Source organism: Tamandua tetradactyla, chromosome 6 (assembly GCF_023851605.1).
Source record: "Tamandua tetradactyla isolate mTamTet1 chromosome 6, mTamTet1.pri, whole genome shotgun sequence".
Lineage (NCBI taxonomy): Eukaryota > Metazoa > Chordata > Mammalia > Pilosa > Myrmecophagidae > Tamandua > Tamandua tetradactyla.
The window spans coordinates 108,309,347-108,326,564 of record NC_135332.1 but is presented as its reverse complement, the minus strand read 5'-3'; the positions used below and the strand labels follow the sequence as shown (position 1 = coordinate 108,326,564).

At 34.9% G+C, this 17,218-nt stretch overlaps 2 long non-coding RNA genes across 6 annotated transcripts in view; one reads left to right on the top strand and one right to left on the bottom strand.

Annotated features, from left to right (window-relative positions):
- LOC143688676 (uncharacterized) overlaps positions 1-16,963 on the bottom strand; it is a 39,826-nt gene extending 22,863 nt beyond the window's left edge. The window contains exon 1 of one of the 3 annotated variants that reach the window (XR_013178215.1): positions 15,123-16,963. This is a non-coding gene — a long non-coding RNA (uncharacterized LOC143688676). The remainder of the gene's footprint in view (positions 1-15,122) is intronic. The other 2 variants (XR_013178217.1, XR_013178216.1) reach the window with 2 other exon arrangements.
- LOC143688677 (uncharacterized) overlaps positions 14,929-17,218 on the top strand; it is a 55,896-nt gene continuing 53,606 nt past the window's right edge. For all 3 annotated transcript variants that reach the window (XR_013178220.1, XR_013178219.1, XR_013178218.1), the window contains exon 1: positions 14,929-15,271. This is a non-coding gene — a long non-coding RNA (uncharacterized LOC143688677). The remainder of the gene's footprint in view (positions 15,272-17,218) is intronic.

The following is a 17,218-nucleotide window of genomic DNA, read 5'->3' as shown; positions in this document are numbered from 1 at the left end:
ATTTTAAGGATGTGTGGAAGAAATTCAAATTTGAGTATCTACTGTCATCTTACAGAAATGTGAATCTTTATTGTGATGAATATTGAGATTAATATGAAGATTCTAAACTTCTTTTAAAATCTATTTCATTCAGAAAATACTGATTCATTTCATTCTGTTCACTGAACTGAGCATTTGTTTTCATTTGAAATGTGGGAACTGTGGTAGCAAAGTTTCAGGCAATTGATGGTCAGATTCAAGTCAAAGAATATGGCTCAAGTAGCCCAATTAGATATATCCCTAGTATGTAATTGGTTTCTAGCTTTTCTAATTTATTGAAAACCCAAGTGTAGGTATTATTAATTGTTCAGTATCTCCAACAATTCAAATATGACAGTGTGTTCACAGAAATAGGTCTGGGAGTTGATTCGGCAATGACTGTGACTATAATAACTTGTAAGTTAACTAAAATGGCATCACTTCTAGGTTGTCCCACTGCTTAATCGGAATTGAATATTATATTATATATACATCACTGGGAGATCAGTGGAGACAGCATCCGTTCTCCTCGTGGCTCTTTTTGGTGCCTGGATCAGACTTTCTCTTGGACCAGCAGACTCTAACACCTCTTCTGGAACTGGTTCCAACTGATGATGAGCTACATCTGGCCTGTGAAATGAAAATAGCAAAACCTTTGATTGAGTCCAAGTTAAGTGGATCTACATCATCTGCTCAGTCAACTTTTGCCAAGATGAATGATGCTGTGTCAGTGTTCTGTAATTTCAGAGGTGGGTTTCCCTTTTTCAAAAACAAAGTGTTTCCCTTAACTGAGCAAAGAAAGAAAGCAAAAAAAGAAAAACTGCTGCCTGTGAAATGCATTTTGGCTCCTTCATATATTTGGAAAGAAAAACTCTTAAATAATCCTATTTGGGCCTTTTTTGCTTCTCTTAGATCCTGCCCATCCTGGCCCTTATCAAGTGGCACAAGGGGGCACTGTAGTAGTGAAAGTTCTGGAGAAGTACTTCATTTCCTCACTTGCTAATGTCAAAAAAGTCTAAAGAAGAACAAGAATGTGATGGAAAAGAGTCAAAGAAGTCCAGAGACTCTGTGTGTTTCCTAGTTGTTCTAATTCCCAGCTCAGATTGGAAGACATCTACTCCAGAAGGAACACAAATGATGGCAGTAAGAAGAGTGATAAAAGTGAGATCTTTGAAGATCATTTTACATAGTTTCCCAGTTTCCCACACAGAAGAGCAATAAACGTAGAAAGAGAAATATGCTGAAGATGTGTGCTTGGCAAACTTGAGAACTCAGCCAGCTATGTAGCTAGATGGTCATAGGAGAGGCTATAGTTCAAATCTCATACCTAAATTCCAGGTCTGGTTGATCCCCATAGGAAGATGGACAGGTTGGGGATTTCAATATAAGGGTTGCTAAAATAGCACAGTAAAAGTGCCTAAAGATTATGTACTTGAATGTGCTGTGGTATTGTAATTACTGGTATAACCTCTACATGCCCACCCACCCATGATGCAAATGAGGTCACTTTGACATTATTTTCCAAATTCTGTTAGTATGGTGGCGCTGTCACAGTAACTATAAGGCTTCCACTACCATAAACGTTTTAAATTATTATTTAAGTGATATTGGGCATATCCAAATTAATTTCTATTAGGAAGAATTGATCTCGGTTTTTACCTACTGGTCTGTGTTCCAGTGGTGTTTTTTGTTTGTTTGCTTGTTTGTTTTTTTGGCATTGGCAGGCTCTGGGAATCAAACCCAGATCTCCAGTATGGCAGGCGAGAATTCTGCCACTGAGTCACTGCACCACCCCTTGTGGTGTTTTGAAGTCGCTAATGCCATCTCTCTCTTTCCTTCCTCACCAGTTAATTTGACTGATTCGACAATGACTGTGAATATAATAACTTGTCAGTTAACTGAAATGGCATCACTTCTATTAACCAAAATACAAGACATTCTTAATTAACCAAAATACAAGAGATTCTTCAGTTATCTTGTAAAGACTGAGCTGTCACAGTAACATTTAACCCTAAAAGCAACTTCGGTCTTTTGCATTAAGTTAAGTGGGTTTGCATACACCCATTTTATTACCTCTGCACTTTTCCGTGTTCATCAATAAATTATCTAACAATAGAGAGATAAAACCTGAAAAATAGTGGGCTGAGTTGTAAGAGAAACAAGCTGTGATTGTTTGAAGCTGTCTGTAGCCCAGCAAAACAGGTTCTTTAAGCAAATCCATTCCTGTGGGTGTGAACACATTGTAAGTAGACATTTTTGATGACCTCACTTCAGTTAAGGTGTGGCCCACCTCAGTCAGGATGAGTCTTAATCCAATTATTGGAGCCCTTTATCGGCAGAATGATATTCAGACACAGGGTAGAGAAAGGCACAGAAAACCTCCAGAAATATAAAATTCAGCAAAAGAGAACAGAGAGGTCAGAAGAGGTTGCATATGCATTGCCACGTGACAGAAGAGGCAAGGAAAAAGGATCACCCGCTGCCAGAGGCCCAGAACACCAGTTTCCAAGAGAAAGCATTGCCTTGATAATGCCTTGATTTGGATATTTTCCAGCCTCAAAATCTTAAGCTAATAAATTTCCATTGTTTTAATCTGACCCATTTCATGATATTATTTGAGCAGTCAAGGAAACAAAAACACCAGCTATTGAACTGCAGGCTGAGATTAAACATACTTAAAAAATATTTTTTAAATGTATAAATTGTATGTGTATAAACCATAAAATATTTTTAGTCCACTTTAAAACTTATATTTGAATAACAATTAATTTTAGTAAATAAACATTCATCATTGGGGTCAATAGAAAACAGAATTGTCACTGCAGAAAACAGACCCAGTAATACAGAGAATAAACTTGAGAAACGAGGTCAAATGTTCAAATAGGTCAAAGAGACTAAATAAAATAAGCAAGGGTGGCAAAAGAACAAAACAGCACAATTAATAATGGAAATCTTAAGGATGTATATAAAAACTCTTTTTTATGTTATCTAGATAATAGAAAATATACTTTCTTGGCAAGAGCACATAAGATTTGTTTATGTCTTCAAAAAACTTCATTAAGTTATAAAATGTCAAAATAATTCAAACAACAGTCTGATCACAAAGCAATGAAGCTAGAAATCAATAACAAAACAGAAATATCCTTCATCTAGAAATTTAAAACCCTTCATGAAATAATACTTGGTCAAAAGAGGGAGTATATACCAAAATTGTAGAATTCCTAAAATATTAGACTTATAAAAACAGCACAAATGAATTGCGGTTGATTTATGAATGAAAACTGAAACAACAGTGTAATCTTAAATTGACCTTTAATCTAAAATAATATGAACACTCAGTAGAAAAACTGAAATGATCATAATTCTTCTAAATTATTATAAAGAAGATTCAGATCATATTCAAAATATTACTGAAGAAGGAAACCTTACAAACTGAAAGACAAACATAAAAAACTTTCGAAAAAGCATGCCCAGATTTGAAAATGGAATAAACTCTAATTAGATCGCAAACCAAAACGACACTGTTCAATATTGAAGAAACACTTGAAGCAAAATGTTGAAAAATGGCTTAACATAAAAGAATGGGGAAAATGTACTCAGGCAATGTCAACCAAAACAGGAATAATTTTATTAATGCCTAGGTAGATCAAATTCATTTCTTAAGATTTTTTACATACGGCAAATATGCATTGGACATCTACCATGTGCAAATGTTCAATCCAGTCGGGTGGATTATAGAGTTCAACACAACAACAAACAAACAAACAAAACCCCGCAACACAATAGACAACCCTGCATGGTAAGGGAGAAAAAAATTTAACAAATAATATACAATACATATCAAACAGGGTGAAAAAAGTTTCAAAAGAGACAAAAACAGCACTTTTAATGAAAACAATTTAAACAAGATAATTCATTAAGCTGCCTAGTTCATAGAATAACATATATATATATATATCAATGTTTTCATATATAAGTAATGGTCTATTGAAATATAAAGAAGAATGATCCCATTTATGGTGACAACAAGGATAAAATATGGCTGAAAAATTCTTACCAAAAACTATGCAGGATCTTTAAGAAAATTTGAAAACCAATGAGCTTAAATAAAGCTTGAATAAATAAAAAGGAAAATTCTGTTCCAAAATATAAATATTCAATATTGTAAATGTGTCAGTTCCCTCCAAATTAATTTAAAAATTAAATGCAATTTTAATTAAAATATCAATGGGATAATGTTTAGGAACTTGATAATTTAATTCTAAATTTCATATAAAATTACATTAAAAGATAACCTAGAAAACTCTAAAAAGAAAGAATAATAAGCAGATGAGCCATGCGTGAGAAAAATTTAAATGTTATATACTATAGAAAGTAAAGCAGTTTGAATTTTTTAAGCAGTTTTATTGTAATATATACAATCCATCCAAAGAGTCAATCAGTGACTTTTAGTATATTCAGATTTGTACATTCATCACCACAATCAATTTTAGAACATCCACATTGCTCCAAAAAGAAAAATTCCATACCCCTCATCAGTCACCTCTCAATCCCTCTATTCTTCTCTAATAGAGACAAGTAATCTATTTGTCTCTATACATTTATTTATATTTATATTTTATATAAGTGAAATCATACAATACGTAGTACATTGTTTCTGGTTCCTTTCACTTAGCATAATGTGTTTTTTAATTTTTTTAATTAGAGAAGCTGTTGGTTTACATATAAGTCATGTAAAAATACCATGTTGTCATAAACCCCCTATTTTTGAAACTTTGCACTGGTGTGGTACCTTAGGTGTTATTGATGAAAGAATAGTAAAATATTTTAACTACAGTCCATAGTTTGCATTGGGTGTAATATTTTTCCCCATATGCCACCCTATTATTAACATCTTGTAATAGTAGTGTACATTTGTTATAATTCATGGAAGAATATTTTCACACTTTTGCTATTAACCACAGTCATCATACAAAAACAAAGTTGACTGTGTTATACAGTCCCATTTTTTATCCTCTAGCTTTTCCTCTAGTGACACACACGACCCAAAACTTCAACCACATTCACATCCATAATTCAGCACTCTTATATACACTCACAGTAATGTGCTACCATCCTCACTACCCATTTCCAAACATTTACAATCAACCTAATTATAAATCTTCAAAAGTAAGCAGCAGTTACAGATTCTCTACCCCCATTCTATTCCCTTGTGACTTATATTCTAGATTCTGAATTTATGAGTTTGCTTATTATAATTAGTTCACATTGGTGAGATCAAACAATATTTGTCCTTTTAAATCTGACTTATTTCACTCAACATAATGTCCTTGTGGCTATTCACATTGTTGCATGCGTCAAGACTTCATTCCTTCTTATAGCTGACTAATATTCTATCATATGTATATGCCACATTTTGTTTATTCACTCATTGGTTGACGGACATTTGGATAACTTTCATCTTTTGGCAATTGTGAATAATAATGTTGTGAATATTGGTGTGCAAATGTCTCTTCAATTTCCTGCTTTCAGTTCTCCTGGGTATATACCTCGTAGCAGAATCGCTTAAGGAACCACCAAACCATCTTCCACAACAACTGCACCATTTTATATTCCATCAGCAGTGAATGAGTGTTTCTGTTTCTCCACATTCTCTCCAACACCTGTAGTTTTCTTTTTTTTTTTTTTTTTTGACAGTAGCCATTCTAGTACATTTGAAATGATATCTTACTGTGGTTTTGATTTGCATTTTGCTTGTAGTTAGTGATGTTGAGCATCTTTTCATGAATTTTTAGTCATTTATATTTCCTCTCTGAAAAAAGGTATATTCAAGTTTTTGCTCATTTTTAATAGGATTGGCTTTTTTTATTGTCGAACTGTAGGAATCTTTATATATTCTGTATATTAACCCCTTAGCGCATATGTGGTTTCCAAATATTTCCTCTCATTAAGTAGGCTACCTTTTCACTTCCTTGACAAAGTACTTTGAAACACAAACTTCAATTTGAAGAGGTTCCATTTATCTATTGTGTGTGCGTGTGCTTTAGGAGTAATGTCTAAGAAGCCACTGTCTAGCACAAGATGTTGAAGATGTTTTCCTACATTTTCTTCTAGAAGTTTTAAGGTCCTGGCTCTTATATTTAGGTCTTTGGTCCATTTTGAGTTAATTTTTGTATAAGGCAGGAGATAGTGGGTGCTCTTTCATTCTTTTGCCTAAGGATATCCAGTTCTTCCAGCACCATTTGTTGAAGAGTTTGCGCTGTACCAGTTGAGTAGACTTGGCAGCCTTTCCAAACATCAATTAGCCAGAGATATGAAGTTCTATTTCTAAATTCTCAATTCAATTCCATTGGTCAATATGTCTGTCTTTATACCAGTACTAAGCTGTTTTGACCACTGTAGCTTTGTAATTTACTATAAAGTCAATAAGTGTGAGTTCTCCAACTTCCTTCTTTTTCAAGATGTTTTTATATATTCAGGGCCCATTACCCTCCCCCAAAACTTGTTAATTGGCTTTTCCATTTGGGCAAACTAGGCTGTTGGAATTTTGATTGGGATGGCATTAAATCTATAAATCAATATGTGTAGAATTGACATCGTAATGATATTTAGCCTTCCAATCCATGAACACAGAATGTCCTTCCATTTATTTAGGTCTTCTTTGATTTATTTTGGAAATGTTTTGTAGTTTTCTGTGTACAAGTCATTTACACCCTTGATTAAATTTATTCCTAGATATTTGGTTCTTTTAGGTGTTATTTTAAATGCAATTTTTTTTTATTTCCTCCTCAGATTGCTCATTATATAGAAATACTACTGATTTTGTGTGTTGACCTTGTATCATGTTTCTTTCTGAACTCTTTCGTTAGCTCTAATAGCTTTGTTATAGTGTTTTGGGACTTTCTATACATAGGATAATTTTATCCACAAATGGTTCAAGTTTTACTTCTTCATTTCCAATTTGGATGCCTTTTATTTCTTTTTCTTGCCTAACTGCTCGAGCTAGAACTTCTAGCACAATGTTGAATAGCGTGGTGACAGTGAGCATCCTTCTCTTGTTCCAGCTCTTAGAGGAAAAGCTTTCAGTTTTTCACCATTGGGTATGATGTTAGCTGAGGGTTTTTCATACATGCTCTTTATCATCTTGAGGAAGTTCCCTTCCAAACCTATATTTTGAAATTTTTTTAACAAGAAAGGGTACAATATTTTAGTGAATGATTTTTCTGCATCAATCAAGATGTTCATGTGTTTTTTCCAGTTCATTTTGTTAATGTGGTGTCCTACATTAACTGACTTTCTTGTGTTGAACACCCTGGCATACCTGGGATAAAGCCCACATAATCATGGTTTACAATTCTTTTAATGTGCTGCTGGATGTGATTTGCAACTATTTTGTTGGGTATATTTTCATCCACGTTCATTTGAGAAATTGGTCTGTAATTTTCTTTTCTTGTAGTACCTTAACCACATTTGGTATTAGGGTGATGACTTCATATAATGACTTAGATAGTGTCCCCTCCTCCTCAAATTTTTATAAGAATTTGAATGGGATTGGTATTTATTCTTTTTAGAATAACTGGTAGAATTCACTTGTGAATCCATCCAGTCCTTGGCTTTTCTTTTTGGGGAGGTTTTTGATGACTGATCCAATCCCTTTACTCGTAATTGATCTGTTGAGGTCCTCCATTCTTTTCTAGAGTCACTGTAGGCTGTTCATATGTTTTGTAGAGTTTGTCCATTTCATCTAGGTTGTCTAATTGGTTGGCATACAGTTGTTCATAGCACCTTATTATGGTCCTTTTTATTTCTGTAGTGTCAGTAGTAATATACCCCCCTCTCATTACTGATTGATTTTTTTTATTTGCATGCCCTTTATTTTTTTTCCTTTGTCAGTCTAGCTAAGGGTTGGTCTATTTTATTGATCCTTTCAAAGAACCAGCTTTTGGATTTGCTAATTCTCTCTACTATTTTTTTATTCTCAATTTAATTTATTTTGGCTCTAATACTTATTTATTTACTTCTACTTGCTTTGGGGTTAGTTTGCGGTTCTTTTTCTATTCCCTTCAGATATGTAGTTAGGTCTTTAATTTGAGCTCTTTCTTCTTTCCTAATGTAGGCATTTAGGGCTACATTCAATTTCTCTCAGTCCTGCCTTTGCTGCATTCCATAATTTTTGATATGTTGTTTTCTCATTTGCATTCAGCTCAAGATATTTACTGTTTTCCTTGCAATTTTTACTTTGACCCACTTGTGGTTTAAGATGTGTTGTTTCACCTCCATATATTTGTGAATTTTCCAGTTGTCTGCCTATTATTGATTTCCAGCTTCATTTCATTATGTTCAGAGAAAGTGCTGTGTATAATTTCAAACTTTTAAAATTTATTGAAAGCTGTTTTGTGATCCAATGTGTGGTCTATTCTGGAGAATACATGAGCACTTAAGAAGAACAAATATCCTAATTGTTAAGGTGCAAAGTCTGTAGATTTCTGTTAGGTCTAGTTCATTTGTCATATTATTCAAGTTTGCTCTTTCCTTATTGATCATCTGTCTAGATGTTTTATCCATTGATGCGAATGGTGTTTACTGAAGTCTCAATCTCTTATTGTAGGGACATCTATTTCTTCCCTTAGTTTAGCCAGTGTTTGCCTCATGTATTTTGTGGCACCATGGTTAGATGCATAAGTATTTATCATTGTTATTTGTGACTGATATATTGCCCCCTTTTAAAATATTAAGTACCCTTCTTTGTCTCTTGCAACAGTTTTGAATTTAAGGTCTATTTTGTCCATTATTAGAATAGCTACCCCAGCTCTTTTTGCTTACTGTTTGTGTGGAATGTCTTTTACCAGTTTTTCACTTTCAACATATTTGTGTCTTTTGGTTCTAAGTTGAATCTCTTGTAGACAGAATATAGTTGTATCATATCTATTCCACAAATCTGTCTTTTGATTAGGAGGTTAATCCATTAACATTCAATGTTATTGCTGTAAAGGCAGTCCTTATGGTATTTCCTAGTCAAAACAGGGCCAGGGACTCTCAGTTTTTTTCATGGGAGGGAGATGTGTGGTCTAGGAAATGAACCTGGGTCTTGCGCATGGAAGGAGAGCATTCTACCACTGAACCCTCCCCCTCGTTTTTTGAATGATAGGTTTGTCCGATAAAAAATTCTTTGCTGGAAGTTTTTTCTTTTCTTTCAGAATCCTAAAAAGATCATATCACTGTCCCCTCGCCTCTATTATTTCTGAAAAGAAATCAGAATCTAGTTTATTACAGTTCTCTTGTATGTGATAAATCGCATTTCTCTTTCTGCTTTCAGGATTCTTTCTTTATCTTTATATTTGATATTCCAATTAGTATATGTCTCAAAGCAGATCTATTAGAATTTATTGTGTTTGGAATAAATTGTGCTTCTTGAACATGTAAACTATTGTCTTTCATAAGTGTCTGGATTTCATAAGTGTTGAGAGTTTTTTGGTCATTATTTCTTCAAAAATTATTTCTGCCCTTTTCCCCTTCTCCTCTCCTTCTGGGACACCCATGACATCTATGTTTGTGTCTCCATGCTGTCATGCAAATCCCTGAGACCCTGCTCACATTTTTTCCATTCTTCTCTCTATGTATTCTGCTTGTAAGATGTCAATTGTCCTATCTTCTGGTTCACTGAGTCTTTCTTCTCTTCTTTTGTAACTTTTACTCTCATAAGTTCTGTTATGTTTCTTTCCATACTTTCAATTTCTTCTTTATGCCTACCTTGTGACTTCTCAAAATTCTTTATCTCTTTAGTCCTATTTCCCTTCATCTCCTTCACTTGATTTAGATTTGTTTGAGCATCTTTGATTAGTTGTTCTTAATTCTGTGTCTCATGTGAAGTTTTAATCTGCTCCTTTGACTGGGTCATATCTTTTTGCTTCTTAGTATGGCTTGTTAATTGTTGCTGATGTCTAAACATCTGATTATCTTGATGAGTTTATTCTGAAGATCAATTTCTCTCTCTTATTCTGCATTAAACTGATGTTTGGCTTGGTATTGAGAGTCTTCTATGACACTTTGTCAACTTATTCTAGACTTTTAGAATTGCCATGTTTAACTGATCAGATTATTTTCAGCCCTTCTTTATCTGATTCTTGCCCTGGGCATGTGGAACAGCGCTCAAGATTGCATTATTTGCGTGTTTCATCCCCCAAAGTAAACCTCCTTCTTCAGGAACCTTGAATTGTTCTGGGTTTTTTGTTTGTTTGTTTGTTTTGCTTTGCCTCTATAGTTCATTTTTTTACATTTATTTTGTTGCCTCTAGCTGCTTTTACCTCAAAGGCTAATTCTGGGGTGAATGTCATCCAGAGAGGACTTTCCCAAGTCAGTATTTTCCAGCCAAAACAGGGCCAGGGACCCAGAGAGGGTGCAGATCAGTTCCAAAGAGCCCTTGGGAGAGGGTCAGGGAAAAAACCAAAAGCCTTTTTGATGGCTCTTGAAAGCTGCACTTTCCTGGCCTGACAAGCAGACGATGCTTTCCAGCAAACTGTTTCTTGTAGCCTTAAGGAGGCACTGTGTCTTTAAACCTTCACTGCCTTTGCCCCCAGTGGCAGCACAGTTGTAACAATAGCTGTGGCAGCCCTGTCAGGGGTGGGCTAAATACTGGCTCAGAGTCAGGATGCAGCTATCTAAATTCCTTGATCAAAAGTTGCAATCAGTACTCGGCTATGCCCACCCTTGTTCTTGGGGAAGAGGATTTCCACATTTCTCTCTGTCTGCAACACCCAACCAGGGATAAGACCTCAGGTGACTCATCTTGAGGGTGAGGGATGGGAACCAGCAATTGCTGTGAAGCAAGTTACAGCTTTACCACAGGTTCTCAACCTCCTTGTCCCACTTTTCCCTAGATGCTAAACAGTGCTCCCCTCACTTCCAGAGCCCCAGAACAGTTGCTTCAGACAATTTCTGTCTGTCTACTAGTTGTTTTTGGAGGACAAGTGAGTCCTAGAGCTCCCTACCTCATCATTTTCATCAGAAGTTAGTAATTTGATATTGGTACAAGTATATGTACTGAGACCAGTAAACCATATATATCCAAGCATATCATAGGAATCTAGTGAAGCAGAATGGTGGATTTCCATATAAAAGGTGCAAGATGTATTAATAAGCAAAATGTACTTATTAGTATCTTGAAATGCTTTAAATAATACCCTTAATGCATTAAAAATAATCATGGAAACTTCTCACTCATTACATAAAAATAAATTTCAGATAGATAAAATTTCTAAATATAAAAATTAAAATTTAAAACTTCTTGAAAAAATAATGGGAATGGGGAGACCTTCTCAGCCAGACACAGTACCTGGAAATTAGAAATGAGAACTTCCTTAAATATGCATACATTAAAAACAAAAATGCCTACATTTAAACTATTAATAAAATCAAAAAGGCAAGCAATAGGCTTGATAAATTCAGTTTTATATATAACACAAATTCTTAATATATTAAAATGCCATAAATTATTGAGTTAAAACTAACAAACACAAGACAGTGTAAGAACTCAATTCAAAAATAAAGGAAACACATATGACTTAAAGACATGAAAATAGTTCAGCTCTTATTTAAATAAATGTAAATTTTTAAAGGTAGCACTTTTCCTCTTATCAGGTTGGAAAGACAAAAAATGTGTTAAAATAGTTTTGGTGACGGTGTGGAGAAGTACTTAGCATCATAAATTAAAGAAATGACTGGACTTCATGTGACATATACTTGTCTGTGTAAACAAAAATGTATAACAGGACTTCAACCCCCATTTAGGCAGAAAATTTCAAGAAACAATCGCATTCACAATGACAACTAAAATAAATTGCAACACCACAAATAACAGGTTTTTTAAATCCATAAAAGAGATGAAAATGCAAATAAGCCTAAATGACCTAGATACCAGAACTGAATGATCCCTTCATAAAAGAAAAAAGACCCACTATTGTTCTCATCTCTGGCAGAATGGCAAGAGAAAGAAGACTCTGCCATATATGGGAATAAAGAGAAAAGAGCTAGACTTTTAATGAACTTTTAATAGCTATGTGTGGGTGGAAAAACATTTCAGAATTCTAGTCATAGAATAAGTCTGAACCATCAGCCAAACATTTCCCATAGTCCCAGTAAGGACTGAGAACTCAATGTAATATGCCAAAGGCTGGGGACAGGACAGGAGAGCTATATCCATACAAGGTATGCTGGGACTTAAGCTATGAAAAGTTGAGAACAGAGCACATGACCACAGAGAAACTCTCCCTTGACTTCTCCAAAGGTGTAAGGCGGTTGCCTTATAAAAGCTGTGTCAGGGCACTAAGGCATAGAGATATTTCTTGAAGCACAGAAAGCTGGAGAAGGACTGGAAAGTTAAAGAGATTTTCTAGCCATCAAATAAAGTTGCAGAGGAGCTGTAAATAATAGAGAAATCTTCACTAAATAAGAAAGTTGGTGGCTCAACTACAAAGCACAAAGATATGTTCAGAGTTCAAAAGACAAAGTCCTGACTCTGTCCTCAAAATATTTGAAAATAGTGGTGAAATTCGTCAAATGGAGATTGCAATGAAACCTAAGCCTTGCTCAACTACAGATTGCCTCAGAAAGGCTACCCACCCCCAACATAGCGGCTGACAGAAGACAGTGTGTACCTTTTTCTGGAGGCATATATTATTTACTTCAAGTCTATATTGTTCTTTTATATAAAATAGCCTGCATACTTTTTAAAACAATGACAAGATTAACAATGAAACAAGAAAATGTGATCCATGGAAGAGAGGAAATAATCAATAGACGAACCAGTTGAGGTCCCTGATGTTGGAATGATCATACAAGAGTATTAAATTAACTGCTATAAAAGTTCTGAAAGTCCTAGTGGAAAATATGAAACATATGTGTGGGGAAAGACCTGGAAACTGTAACAAAGAACTACTTGGAAAAGCTGGAAGTAAGCGATACAATATGACAAATAAGAATTTGACTTCAACACGTGGAGTAACACTGACCTGCTCCCCAGTGAAAATAGTGGAAATTGTATAAAAACAACCATTTAAAGCCTCTTGAAATGCTCTTAAGGGAGGACAAGAAATGAAGATATATATATATTCAGAAAACCTATTAAAATCCAGTAAGAAAAGGAAGGGTCTGTGGTATTTCAATGAAGACTGCTCAGTCCCTCCTATTGAATGAGGCAGTGACTCCACTGCAGAATGCTGCAGCCAAAATGCTAGGCTCCTTTTTTTCCGTGCCAGCCAGAAGGCTTTCTTCTTAGGAGGAGCAATACTTGAGTATTTTGTATATTATTTCCAGCTAACTTATATGCAGGCTGGGTCCCAAGCGAGTGTAATCAAGAGATGTGTTTCCCTTCTTTCATCCAGCCCTTGGTTGGAGAACAAGGATCTCTCTCAAACAGGATGATGAAAGTATTGAAGTCACAATCGCCCTTGCCCCCAGTCATGAGGCAGTGATTCCATGGTAAGAATAAGCAAGTTGAGAGGACTCCATCAATCACATCCGTTGTGAATGGATTAAACAATCCAATCAAAAGGCAGAGATTCAGCCAGCATGACAAGCAAACTCACCACCCTCACCCTCTCTACATGGGACATGACTCTCAGGGGTGTGGACCTTCCTGGCAATGTGGGACAGAAATTCTAGAATGAGCTGGGACTCAGCATCAAGGGATTGAGAAAACCTTCCAGACCAAAAGGGGGAAGAGAGAAATGAGACAAAATAAAGTGTCAATGGCTGAGAGATTTCAAACAGAGTCGAGAGGTTATCCTGGAGATTATTCTTATGCATCATATAGTTATCACTTTTTTAGTTACGGTATATTGGAGAGGCTGGAGGGAAGTGCCTGAAAACATAGAGCTGTGTTCCAGTAGCCATGTTGCTTGAAGATGATTGTATAATGATACAGCTTTCGCAATGTGACTGTGTGATTGTGAAAACCTTGTGTCTGATGCTCCTTTTATCTATGGTATGAACAGATAAGTAAAACATGGGGATTAAAAATAAATAAATAATAGAGGGAACAAATGTTAAAATAAATTTAGTAGATTGAAATACTAGTGATCAATGAAAGGGAGTGGCAAGGGGTATAGAAAAAATAGGAAAACAAAGGCTAAAATATATTAGGTAGATGGAAATACTAGCAGTTAATGAGAGGGAGGGGTAAGGGGTATGGTATGAATGAGTTTTTTTCTCTTTTCTTTTTATTTGTTTTTCTGAATTGGTGCAAATGTTCTAAGAAATGATCATGGTGATGAATATACAACTATGTGATGATATTGGGAGTTATTGATTATATACAAAGAATGGAATAAAAAAAAAGACAGAGATTGTCAGAACAGACTAAAAAAACATGATTCAACTATATACTGTCTACAAGTGATACATGGACATTTGTTAGATCCAAAAGTACAAATACATTTCTGAAAAATATCTTTTTTCTGATTCTAAGAAGTTTTTTCTATGAAGAGAAAAATTTGTTAATGGAGTATTAAGTATAAAGCCATAGGCATACAAATTACTGATAAAATTTGTGTTTTACTTAAAACAAAATGTCTGTGGTTCTGTAAGAAGGGGGGGAATAGTTAAAATAAAGCTATTAGCCATTAAATAAGAAAAGAGAGTAAATTTGCAAACCTTAGTTTTTGTGTTCTTTTTGGTTTATATTTCGGTATCTTATTTATATTCATCAATAATGTGACTAATTGTTTTATGTTTTATTGTTATAAATGACTATATTGTATCATTTGGTTGATTGCAAAATTGGTGCCATTTCACCTCCCTCTCCTGTATTTGTGTCCATGTTCTCTTTGTGTAACTTAATGGTGCCCTCCCATTCTGAATACGGGTTCTGCCTGTGATGTCTACTTTGACCAGTGGAATGCTGGCCCAATGTGATGTAAGCAGAGACTTGAAAAGTGTTTGAGTAATTGGATTTGCTCTCTGCTCTTACAGAGATGGAACATTGTTGACCTATCCTCCAAGAGGAGGAAAGACACATGAAGTAGAGCTAAGACATCTCAGTAGAACCAGCTGAGCCTATCAGGGCTTAGCCCACAGGGACCCCAGTTTAGATCAGCAGATGCACCTACCGAGCCCTCATCCCATGACAGAAGGATCTGCCCACCCAGCTCACAGCGCAGAGCAGCTGAACCTCACAGACTTGAGAGCAATTTAAGGTTATTGGTATACAGCATCAGGCTTGGGATTTTATTTTCAAGCAGCAAGGATGTGGCACTAGGTAACTAATAAACAAGCATATTTATATGTAATGTATAGACTAATACTAAAGTCCCTTGTGATGTCACAATAACTAAAAATTCTAAGGTGCATTTTATAAATTCAGACTTTCGTTGGCTATTAGAAAAAGAGTGTGGCACGGACTTGCATAATCCCTCAGGAATGTCCTGGAGAATGGATATCCTTCTTCCAATTTCTCTCAGGTTAATTTTTTTATTTTCTTACGTTGATTATTTTTATTTATTTTAAAGGTGAAATTTACAATTGGCAATACAAATTTACTGTTGGTTTATTTGTATTATTTAGCCTTCTAGATTAATTTGCAAATTGATAAATAAGAATTAAAAATATATTATCAGGCTTTATTTCTTTTTATTTTCTTATTTCACGTGTATTTTGCTACAAAGCCATCTTTACCACTAAAGAAAAAAAATCAAATGTTTGATTCATCTGATTTGCAAGCATACAATACAAAGGCCAAAATCTGTAAATTTATTATTCAAATAACTTTGGAGAATTGTAGTCAACTTGTAAGTTTAAGATTCCCTGATGTTTTTGCCCAACAAATATGTTATTGTGAAATGTATAAATTTTGAATAATAATATAAGCAGTCCTGTTACCATCTTAGTTTTCCTCCTTTTTATTTCCTTTAAAAATAATGTTGCATGCAATGGGAAAGATAACCTTGAAAGATGGAATCTTTTCTTCAATCTCTCACATATCTAAGCATAAAAGGAATTATGAAAAAATGACAAACTTTAACCCTACTCTCTACCTAGTTATGCTATTTTGAATGTTTTGAGATAATAGACTTCAGTATGTATGGTTTTCTTGTAGGAATAATACATGAGCTTAATGCTAGCAACAATAAACTATGTAGTAATAATTCTAGATTTTACTCAAAGACAAGTTCAAAGATAATGCATTTTAGATGGCAAAGATACTAACCGGAAGCTTTATTTATATCAACTTTATTTATATCCACCTACTTAAAATTTAACCCATAAAAAAGGAAGCCAGGGAGATAAAAGGAACTCCAATATATTCTGAAGGAACCACTATGTACTTAAAGAAACGAAAAAAAAAAAAAATCTGTGCGAAACATTAAGTTAGTGTTAAATTGAGTGTTAGAATTTTGGAGGGAGTCCCTTTTTGAAGAGCCATGAGAAAGCCAGCAAATGCCGCCATGTTCACCATGTGCCTTTCCAGCTGAGAGAGAAACATTGAACATCAATGGCCTTCTTGAACCAAAGTATCTTTCCCTGGACGCCTTGGATTGAACACTTCTATAATTGTTTTGATTGGGACACTTTCTTGGCCTTAGAACTGTAAACTAGCAATGTCTTAAATTCCCCTTTTTAAAAGCCAAAAAAAAAAAAATTGAGTATTAGAGATCATACATGTGGTAGACATTTGGAAGGAAATTTTGAAAGTTAGGGAAGGCTTCTTGGAGAAAGTGGCACTTCTTATGAAACTTGAGGTCATCAAGGGCTTGGGTAGGCACCGTTACTTCCCTGGGCGTTATGCCAGCCTCATAAATTGCTGTGGCCCACGTATGATGGCCAAGGCACAGTGCTGAATTGAAATCAAATGCCTTTTTCTGTGTGTGTATACAAAGGTCATAAGAACAAGAACAGAGCATTCGATATACATAATAATGATTTTCCTGTCCTTCTCTTTCCTGATACATTGAAGGATTAGCAGAGAATAATTATGAACTTCAGGCTTGAACAGTTTGCCCTTAGGCTATTTAACCAAACTGAGGAAATGAAAACAAAAATGGCTGAAAGCAGGTGTTTTATACAAAGACATGGGGTATAAATTGGGGTTGGAAACATCACAGGAACAAGATGGCACAAGGACAGACTGATCACATGAAGCAATGGGGGTAAAAGGTGAACGGAAGTACAACCAAGATCTTGTTATTCTTATTTGTCTGAAAGGGAA